Source organism: Delphinapterus leucas, chromosome 1, assembly GCF_059928025.1.
Source record: "Delphinapterus leucas isolate spDelLeu-1000000601 "Yukka" chromosome 1, BTC_Dleu_Yukka2, whole genome shotgun sequence".
Taxonomy (NCBI): domain Eukaryota; kingdom Metazoa; phylum Chordata; class Mammalia; order Artiodactyla; family Monodontidae; genus Delphinapterus; species Delphinapterus leucas.
In genome coordinates this window covers 90,055,132-90,066,707 of record NC_143129.1, presented here as the reverse complement: position 1 = coordinate 90,066,707, position 11,576 = coordinate 90,055,132, and the positions used below count along the sequence as shown (strand labels likewise).

Here is an 11,576-nt window from a genome sequence, read left to right as displayed (position 1 = left end):
TTGGGTCTTTTGAGCATGAACCACCTGTTCTCCTTGCTGGGCCCTGCAGTAGATATTTCTATTCTCCAAACTCTAACGTTTTGGTTTGCTTGGCCTCCGTGTGCATCAGGCACACAGACTTGGGTTCTGCAACTGTTAGAGAAATAAGTAACTTGCCACAGAACTAGGGTTCAACCCTGTAATCTGGCTCTGAACCCACACTCTTAAGTATTAGATTACACTTCTGAAGATGTCTCACCTAAAGGGAAAATATTTGAGAGCTAGAACTGAAACCACACAACTCAGATGGGATTCAAAACCAGTCAGAACTCAGATTGGGACTTGAACCCCTGGGCTGGACCTCGAACTCACTGTCTTTTAATTGAGATTGCACACCTGGTCTCAGGACTTAATGAAGCTCAGGTTCTTTATGTCCCGGCACAGAAGGAGTTTAGCAAGAGGCAAAGTGATAGGTAAGAAGTGAATTTATTGAGAGAGATAACACATTCCGTACACAGAATGTGGTCCATCTCAAAAGGCAAGAGTGGCCTTGAAATATGGGGTGGTTAGTTTTTACGGGCTGCGTAATTTCGCTAACAAGTGGGAGGATTATTTCAACTATTTTGGAGAAGGGGCAGGGATTTCCACGAATTGGGCCACAGCCCACTCTTTGGCCTTTTATGGTCAGCCTGGGAACTGTCAGGGTGCCCGTAGGTGAGTCATTTAGATGCTAATGTATTAGAATAAGCGTGTAATGAGGCCCAAGGTCCACTGGAAGTCAAATCTTCTGCCATCTTGGGCCTAATCTGTTCTAACCACTTTATGTCACGTCCTATGGCTATGTCATTTTTTACTTTATTTATTTTTAAACAAATTTACTCATTTATTTTTGGCTGTGTTGTGTCTTCGTTGCTGCGCACAGGCTTTCTCTAGTTGCAGCGAGTGGGGGCTACTCTTCATTGTGGTGTGCAGGCTTCTAATTGCAGTGGCTTCTCTTGTGGAGCACAGGCTCTAGGCATGCGGGCTTCAGTAGTTGTGACACGTGGGCTCAGTAGTTGTGGCTCACGGGCTCTAGAGCACAGGCTCAGTAGTTGTGGCACATGGGCTTAGTTGCTCCACGGCATGTGGGATCTGGGACCTCGGCAGTGAAAGCGCTGAGTCCTAACCACTGGACCGCTTAAAACAGTGCCTAGCACAAAGCGTTCAGTAAATGTTGGCTATTTTTACCTTCTAGAGGCCTTTGGATTTTAATAACGGATAATGACAATATGTGGCCCTGTGGAGACACTCCAGGGTGGACTCTCACACACCAAGTTCCATGCAGGACTGAAACCCTGGCACTTTCTTCCTCTCCAACCCCGTTCTTGCCACCATAGTCTTGGAGGACTTCACTGTCCAGGAGGATGTGCCATCCAATCACTGGCTTCTTGCCACCTGACCTCTTTTCCTCTCTTTCTACCTCTCCTATGTTCATAGTGGGGATATTATCATTCCAATTTTCTTCACCTTGAAAAATCACTAACTCAAGGGTCCTATTATCTGACCACAATCTTCCATCCTCCCAGCTTGTCTATTCAGCTACCCCAGCTATAACAGATCTTCAACATCGTTAAAATATCCTGCCCATCCAGGTAGTGTTCTCCTTATCTATCACCTCTTCCTCTCATTACCTCTTTTTAAAAAATAATTTTTATTGGAGTATTTACAATGTTGTGTTAGTTTCAGGTGTACAGCAAAGTGAATCAGTTATACATATACATGTATCTATTCTTTTTTAGATTCTTTTCCCATATATTGAGTTCCCTGCGCTATACAGTGGGTCCTTATCAGCTATTTTATGTATAGTGGTGTGTATATATTAATCCTAATCTCCCAATTTATCCCTCCCCCCCTTTGTCCCCCCTGGTAACCATAAGTTTGTTTTCTACTTCTGTGACTCTCTTTGTCATTACCTCTCTCTTGATTTATGGTTCATCTTAATCTGTGGTTCATCGCATCATTAATTTCAGTCAACATGCTAAACTCCTTTGCCTTCTGTCCTTTTATGCACCAGTCAGGCAAAATCCTAACCCTGGATAATTCTGCTGTCCCTCTGCTGCCCTCAGCCAGTTGAGCAATGTTAGAGAAAATAAAGACCTGACACTAACATCTGTTAACGACTTACTGTATATCAGGCACTTTCCTAAGTGCTTCTCACATAATAACTCATTTACTTCTTCCAACGATCCTATGAGAAAAGGATTGTAGAGATGAGGCTCAGAGACATTAAGTAACCCATAAACGTCACACAGTCCAGGTTTCTCTGGCTCAAAAGCCTAAACTCTAATCATTAAATTGCGTCTTACATAAAGTCTCACAAAAAAATCAGATTGCTACCAACTTATAAGTTCACGGTCACCAACCTCAAGTAGTACCTCATCAATGCCTGAGCTATAGCTATTTCACTCTCCACTACAGCTATTTCAAACTTTCATTCTTCTCAAATCTCTGATTTCCTGCCTTACCAGTCCCTTCAAGGTTTTATGCCAGAATAATTCCAAATTTTCAAGCCCCTGAAAGGATCACAAACTCTGCAGCATTGGCAGTAGCTTGTTTAACCAAATGTGAGGGCTATTCTTGACAGGCAACCAGGTATTATCACTAAAGGCTTTCCCAGTTGAACCAAGGATGATGTCTTCACCTCTTAGATTTGGAGGAGGATGAAGAGGAGGGCACCAATTTTTTAGGTTCAGCAGCCTCTTCAAGTGAAACAAATCTTCAATATCAAAGCAGTAGCAGAGGTCCCGCTACTATCCATACTTTAGCATGTGGGCTGGCTACTGTTGCAGCCTCAGACCCAGGAAGGCGTCTGTCATCCTCAAACTGAATATTCACCCTCACTACCTATAGGATATTTCATCTCTCTGAAATCACTCAGGAGCTCAGGTTCCCTTTATGATTTCAGGAGAAGAGATGACAGCAGTTCTCTGAGCACTACTATGAATTCTCCTACCAGGTACTATAGATTCATCATTGGAATATCCATCACCAACCAACCAGATTCTACTATAACCTTCAGTAGCATCATAGGGGTGGCCAAACTCTTACAAGAATGAGGAATCTCTCATAAAGTTTATCACAGCCTGGTTTTGGAGGACCCTCTCCTCTTGCCTCTACCAAATCCCTGGCTATTATTTCTATTCCACGAAATCCACCCTCTCACTTACCTTGCCTTCTCCTTTACCCTTCAAGCTTCAAGCACATCTCTGAAAACATTTTGGCCTCCTGATCAACGGAAACATTCCTCCAGGAAATTTATGGCTTAAGACCTCCATGAAAACCTCCTGATGGGGGCCAGTTGAAGAGAAGTTTAGTGGACAGGCTGAAGAGATTAGATAGCCAGAGTAATAAAGACTACAGATGCCCAGGAATAGAAAATGTCAAGAGGCAGAAATTCATCTTCAAAGACCAGACTCTGCTGTTTATTTAAATGCAGGTAGCAGTAGATAGGGTGGAATGAAAAAGAATTAAGAGTCTTCCAGGCATGACAGGCAGTTTTGGAACTCCAGTCTGTACATCCTTACCCAAAACAGATATGTAGGACACTTGAGGCTCACCAATTAGCTGATCTCTTATACAAATTAGCACAGGAATAGTCACATACTGACTCACTTAGTCTGGTCTGACTTGAGAGAAAGGAAAGATACATATGGAAAGTAGAGGAATGGGAATGGAACTGTATTGAGGCACTGGATGATGAGGTCAGCTAAATGGATAATATGAAAAGTCTATGAATATATGGAGACAACAAAAAAATGTGTGTTGAAAGAAATGGGTTATGCAACACACTCCTTCAGTCAGGTTTTCTTATCTTGGAAGAAGAAAGTGAATAGAAAATAAATTGGTGAGTAATCTGTTTCTTACTGTTCTTTGGAAGGAATTGGATAAAATAAATTATTTCTTCTTCATATGATTAGAATTAGTTTATAAAGTAACTTGCCTTTGGAATTTTCTTTAATGAAAGATTTTAAATTATAGAACCACTTTCTTTAAAAGTTGTAAGAATCTGTATCAGTTTTTATGTCTAGAAATTTTATCTAAAATTTATAACTTATTGGCAGAATGTTGTCTGTAATATCTATTTTTAAAATTAATTTTAACTTTCGAATTGTAAAATAAAACCGAAATAGAAAAATCACACAAAGGTATACTTCTAGTGAATTTTTATTTTTTTTTAGTTTAGCAAATTTTGATAAGGTCAGCAACACCCTTGTAACTACTAATTGGAACAATAAATAGCCACCCCAAAAGTCCCTCCGTATGCCATCTCACTATCACTGCCCACGGCTAGCTAAATAAATAAATAGATATAGATAGATAAATAAACCACCATCCTAAGTTATAAGAATCAAGTTTTTAATGGCCCAAGAATGCATCTTGAAACAATGTAATTTAGCCTTCCCAATTTTTTTTAACTGGCAGGTCTTTTAAACCCTTTTTTTTTTTTCGGCGGTACGTGGGCCTCTCACTGTTGTGGCCTCTCCCGTTGCGGAGCACAGGCTCCAGACGCGCAGGCTCAGCGGCCATGGCTCACGGGCCCAGCCGCTCCGCGGCATGTGGGGTCTTCCCGGACTGGGGCACGAACCCGTGTCCCCTGCATCGGCAGGCGGATTCTCAACCACTGCGCCACCAGGGAAGCCCTTTAAACCCCTTTTAATGCACAAATTTCAGTTTCCATCCCTTTTCCTCACAATATATCTGCTGAAGAACAAGGGCATTTTACCCAGAGTTCCACACATTCTGGATTTTGCTGACTGCATAGTCATGGTGCAATTCACCATGTTCTTCTGTGCTCTGTAATTTCTACAAATTGGCAGTTGGATCCAGAGGCCTCGTCAGATTCAGGTTTGATTCCTTTGGCAAGAACTGTAGGTCGGGTTGTTCGTGTTCTTTCATCAGAAAGCATATAATGCTTTTCTCCCCCCCCACCATGGCTTGCTCATTGCATAGATCCACTAATTCACTGAGGGATGAAAAATATTTTGATTCTGTAATTTGATTTCCATTCATTAGCTGAAATAATTTTATAAAGGAATGCTTCCCTCATCTATTACTTGGTTACTCAGAGATACAGTCCATATAGGAAAGACAAGATATAGTATTTGATTCTCTCCACATATTTACCATTTTTCAAGGTAATGAATTGGTTTCCATCATCTTCTAAAGGTGACCGATTTTTATATTGTTATGAATTCACAAATATAAATGTATTTATGGGCTTCAAGCAATTGCAATTATTCTTTTTGAAATTCAAGTTTTTATCATTTTTAGAAAGTGGAAATCTCTTCACATTGGCTCCTGAGTCCTTTTGATATGACAATAGTAGTGGTTAGCTTCCTTCGTTCTCTTGCGTGATAAGATGCTCCAGGCTTATACATTTCTCACACCAAAATTAGAATCAGTCATTTAACAGAAAGTCTGATTAATTTTAGTGGGAACAGTATTTCAAGACCATGAGCTAGCTTGGATATAATGACTTCTTTAGTGGAACAGTTAGGAAGGCAAAATAAACTAAAAAGTATTCTTTTAAAATGAGATAATTTACATAAAATAAAATGCATCCACTTAAAGTATATAGTTAGATGAATTTTTACAAATTTATACATTTTTGTAACCACCACCCCAACCAAGATATAAAACATTTTCATTACCAAAAATGTTATGACCTTTATCAGTAAATCTGCTCCCCCCACCAGAAGAAATCACTGATATAATTTCCATTACCATACATTAGTTTAACCCATTGAAAAGAAATGTATACTTTCCAATTATTAGATACTGTGTTCTATAAATCCTCATTGAAATTTATATTTCTGTATGCTTGTTTCAGGTACATCCCTTATAAACATTAAGTGTATTTTTTTTTTAAGGTAAGAAATGTATTTATTTAGAGAGAAACACTCCACAGAGTGTGGGCCATCTTAGAAGGCAAGAGCGGTAAGTGTATAAATTTTTAAATGTAGTTTGACAAAGCTCCTTTTTACTAGGCAGTTTGGCTTGTTTATATTTACTGATTATTAATATTTGGATTTACTTCTATAATATTTTGTGCTTTCTATTCATCCTGTTTATTTCCCCCCTTCCCTCCTTACCTGATTTTAGATCTTCCCTCTTTCCCTTTTCCTTGTATGTATATTACACACTCTATTTTTATTATTTTTAAAAGGTTATTAGTATGCATATTTACCTTAAGGTCTAACAGTGACCAGCATCTTGACTATACTGTCAAAAAATTCAAAGCTCTTAAAATGCTCTCGTTTTCAGTTTCTCTTTCCTGCTTATATACTACTTTTAAAAAATAATTATTTATTTATTTTTGGCTGCATTTGGGTCTTTGTTGCTGCACGCGGGCCTTCTCTAATTGTGGTGAGCGGGAGCTACTCTTCGTTGCAGTGCACAGGGTTCTCATTGTGGTGGCTTCTCTTGTTGTGGAGCATGGGCTCTAGGTGCAGGTGCTTCAGTAGTTGTGGCTCGTGGGCTCTAGAGTGCAGGCTCAGTAGTTGTGGCTCACGGGCTTAGTTGCTCTGCGGCGTGTGGGATCTTACCGGACCAGGGCTCGAACCCATGCCCCCTACACTGGCAGGTGGATTCTTAACAACTGCGCCACCAGGGAAATCCCTTATATGCTACTTTTGTTCAGTATTTTATTTCTTATTTCTTATGAGGGGGCTTCATTTTTTCAATATTATTAAGATATTTCAAATATGACACTATTCACCCATTTAAAGTATACAATTCAATGGTTTTCACTATATTCACAGATAGGAACAATCATTACTACAATCAATTTTAGAACATTTTCATCACCTCCAAAAGAAACTCCATACCCTTTAGCTATCAATCCCTACCCCTAAGCAACCACTAATCTATTTTCTGTCTCTATAGGTTTCCCTGTATAAACATACCACTTATTGTTTATACATTAGTCATTGATGGATAGTTGGATATTTCCACCTTTTGGCTATTAGGAATAATGCTGCTATAAACATTGGTGTACAAGTGTTTGTGTGAAAATATGTTTTCATTTCTGTTATACACTAGGAGTGGAATTGCTTGATCATATGGTAAAGCTATGCTTAATAGTTTGAATAAGTGCTAGATTGTTTTCAAAAGCAGCTGCACCACTTTATGGTCTTATTAGCGGTGTATGAGGGTTCTGATTTCTCCACATGCTCACTCACACTTCTTATCATCTGACTTTTTAACTTCTAGCCATCCTAGGGGTTTTGTTTTGCATTTCCCTGAGGACTGATGATGTTGAGCCTCTTTTCATGTGCTTACTGGCCATTGTATACCTTCTTTGGAGAAATATCTGTTCAGATCCTTTACCCATTTCTTAATTGGGTTATTTGCCTTTTTATTACTGAATTTTAAGAGATCTTTATGAATTCTGGATACAAGTCCCTTTTCAGATATATGATTGCAAATATTTTCGCCCATTCTGTGGGTTTTTACTTTCTTGATGGTTGGTATCCAATGACCAAAATTTTTTTGATTTTTAAATTAAAATTAAATTTAAGTCAAAGTTATCCTTTTGCTGTTGCTGTGCTTTTGGTGTCATGTCTAAGAATTCTTTGCCAAACACAAGGTAATGAAGATTTTCCCCTATGTTGTCTTCTAAAACTTTTATAGTTTAGTTCTTTTGTTTACCTCTTTGATACATTTTAATTTTTGTTTGTTACGAGGTAAGGGTCCAATTACATTCTTTTGCACGTGGCTATCCGGCTGAACCACTGACATTTGTCGAAAAGACTATTCTTTCCCCATTGAATTGTCTTGGCACTCTTGTTAACAAATCAGTTGACAAGAGATTTACAGGTTTATTTCTGGACTTACAGTTCTATTCCAATGATCTATTTCTGTCTTTGTGCCCATACTATAATGTCTTATCATTACTTTGTAATAAGTTTTTGTTCTGTTTTGTTAATTTTTTGGCCATGCTGCATGGCATGTGGGATCTGAGTTCCCCGATCAGGGGCTGAACCCGCACCCCCTGCGTTGGAAGTGTGGATTCTTAACCACTGGACCGCCAGGTAAGTCCGTGGAATAAGTGTTGAAATGGAAAGTGTGAAACCTCTTTCATTCTTCTTCAAAATTGTTTTAGCTATTCTGGTCCCTTGCAATTCCGTATGAACTTCAGAATTACCTTGTCAATTTCTACAGAGAACTCATCTTGGATTTTGATAGGGAATACACCACATCTGTGTATCAGTTTGAGTATTGCCATATTAACAATGTTAAGTCTTCCGATCCATGAATGAGATGTTTTTCTAAGTACTTAGATCTTTGATGTTTTATAGTTTTCAGAATAAAAGTTTTGCACTTATTTGGTTAAATTTAATTCCTTAGTATTTTATTCTTCTTTGATGCTATTGTAAATGAAACTTTTATTTTCAGATCATTTATTGAAAACGTGTAGAAACACAATGGATTTTTATATACTGATCTTTTATCCTGTGACCTTGTTGAACATAATCTTTAGTTCTAGTAGATTTTTAGTGGATTCCCTAGGATTTTCCATATATAAAATCATGTCATCTCTGAATGGAGATACTTTTACTTCATCTTTTCCAATTTGCATGCCTTTTATTTCTTTTTCTTGCCTAACTGCCCTGGCTAGACTCTAGTACAATGCTGAATAGTAGTAAGAGCAAATATCCATGTCTTTTTCCTAATGTTTGAGAGAAAGTACAGTCTTTTACCACTAAGCATAGTATGAGCTGTGGATTTTTCACAGATGCCCTTAATCAGGCTGAGAAAGCTCCTTTCTATTCCCAGTTTGTTGAACATTTTTTGTAGCATGAAAGTGTGTTGGATTCTGTCAAGTGCTTTTCTTCCATCTACTGAGATGGAAGAAAAAAAGATGTAATTTGTTTTTTATTGTATTTATATGATTGATATTATGTTGACTTTCAGATGTTTAACTAACTTTGCATCCCTCAGATAAATCCTACTTGGTCATGGTGTATAATTCTTTATGTTGCTTCATTCAGTTAGCTAGTATTTTGTTGATCTGTACATCCCTCACAGGAGATATTGGTCTGTAGTCTTAGGATGTCTGGTTTTGGTATCAGGGTAATGTCTCATAAAATTGGTTGGGAAGTGTTCCCTTCTATTTTTGGGACTATTTTGTGAAAATTTGATATAAATTCTTCTTTAAATTCAGCAGTGAAGCCAACTGAGCTGGGCTTTCCTTTGTGGGTAGTTTTTTTGTGTTTAAAATTACTACTTCAAACTGTTCACTTGTTAGAAGTCTATTCTGCTTGTCTATTCTTTTCTTTAGTCAGTTTCAGTAGTTTTTCTACTAATTTATCCTTTTCATCTAGGTTATCTAATTTGTGGTCATACAATCATTCACTGTATTCTTATAATCCTTTTTTTTTGCGGGGGGGGGGAACTAAGATCCCACACAATATGCAGGATCTTAGTTCCCTGACCAGGGATTAAACTCGTGTCCCCTGCAGTAGGAGTGCGGAGTCTTAACAGCTAGAGCGCCAGGGAAGTCCCACAATCCTTTTGTTTCTAATAAGATCAGTGGTAGGAGGGAAATATATACATACTACTACATATAAAATAGATAACCAACAAGGACCTACTGTATAGCACAGGGAACTATACTCAGTATTTTGTAATAACCTATAAGGAAAGAGAATCTGAAGAATATATATATATATATATATATACACACACACATATATGAAATATCTATGAAACTGAATAGCTATGCTGTACACCTGAAACTAACACAATATTGTAAATCAACTATACTTCAATAAAAAAAGACAAAAAAAATCAGTGGTAATGTCCCATCTTTCATTGGATTCTAGTAATTAGAATCTTTTTTTTTTTCTTGGTTAATCTAGCTAAAAGTTTGTCAATTCTGTTGATCTTTCCAAAGAATTAGCTTTTGGTTTTATTGATTATTCTCTATTGTTTTTATATTGTGTATTTCATTAATTTCAGCTCTGGTCTTTATTTCCTTCCTTCTGCTTGCTTTAGGTTTAGTCTGCTCTTTTTTCAGTGTCTTAAGGTGGAAGGTTAGGCTATTGATTCAAATTCTTTTTCTTAACACAGGCATTTATAGCTATAAATTTCCCTCTAAGCAATGTTAGGTGAATTTCATAAGTTGTTATATTTTATTGTCATTTTTATTCATCTCAAAGTATTTCCTGATTTCCCCTGATCCACTTTGATCCACTGGTTATTTAGGAGTGTTGTGTTTAATAACCCAATTAAACACAACATATTTGTAATTTTTCTCAAATTTTTTCTATTGATTTCTGATTTCATTCCATTGTTGATGAAAAACATTTTGCATTACTTCTATCCTCACTTATTGAGGTTTGGTTTATAGCTTAGCACATGATCTCTCCTGCAGAACATTCAGGTGCACTTGAGAAGAATGTATATTCTGTTGTCTGTAAAGATTAGTATTTTACAGATATCTGTTAGATCAGTTGGTTTACAGTGTTGTTGGTCTTGTTTCATTGTTGGTCTTGTCTAGTTGTTCCACCCATTATTGAAAGTGGGATATTGAAATCTTCAACCATTACTGTTGTATTGTCTATTTCTCCCTTCATGTGTCAGTTTTTTGCTTTCTTGTATTTTCGTGCTGTTAATAGATATATATAGAATTGTTAAACCTCCCTAGTGTGGTCTGACACATTACTTTATAAAATGTCCCTCATGCCATTTTTTGTTCTAAAGTCTATTATCTCTCAAGGTATAGCCACTGCAGCTTTCTTATGGTTGCTGTTTGCAGGACACTTATTATTCCCTTCTATTATTTCAATCTATCTTTGAATCTAAAGTGTATCTCCTGTAGACAGTATATAATTATTTTATCCAGTCTGACAATCTCAGTCATTTGACTGGATTGCTTAATCCAGTCACATTTACTGTTATTAATATCATTGGATTAATGCCTAAAATTTTATTTTTTGCTTCTATGTCTGTCTTTTTTTGTTCTTCTATTCCTCCTTTAATGCTTTCTTTTGCTTTAAATGAATATTTTCCAAAGTAGTATTTTAATGTCTTTAATGAATTTTCACTGTACTTTTTGAGGGTTTGAGGGTTTTTAAAAGATTTTCTGGGCTTTACCATATACATCTTATGATCAGCTACAGATTTCCTAAGCTAATTCCATATAGGAACATTACTCTTATATAGCTCTATTCCTGTTTCCTCCTTTTTGTAATATTATACATAAAATTCCATTAATGTTACAAACCCAACAATACTATTATAATTATTTAACCTACTTAAATGTTGACAACATGGGTTTGAACTGCATTCCATTTACACATGGAATTTTTTCAATAAACACATACTATAGTACTACACAATCCACAGTTGGTTGAATCCATGGATGCAGAGCTGCAGATATGGAGGGCCAACTATAATGTTATACGTGGATTTTCAAATGCACGAAGGGTCAGTGCCCCTAACCCCATGCCGTTCAACTGTATAGTAATTTCCTTATGCTAATGCAATTCCTACCCACCTCCTTTATCTTGTTACTAGCAAGTACAATACACATGCCTTACATTTCAGTATGG

At 37.2% G+C, this 11,576-nt stretch overlaps 1 pseudogene; it reads left to right on the top strand.

The window, feature by feature from the left end:
* The first annotated feature begins 536 nt into the window (after positions 1 to 536).
* LOC111179882 (trafficking kinesin-binding protein 2 pseudogene) lies at positions 537 to 4,080 on the top strand (annotated as a pseudogene).
* Positions 4,081 to 11,576: the final 7,496 nt, after the last annotated feature.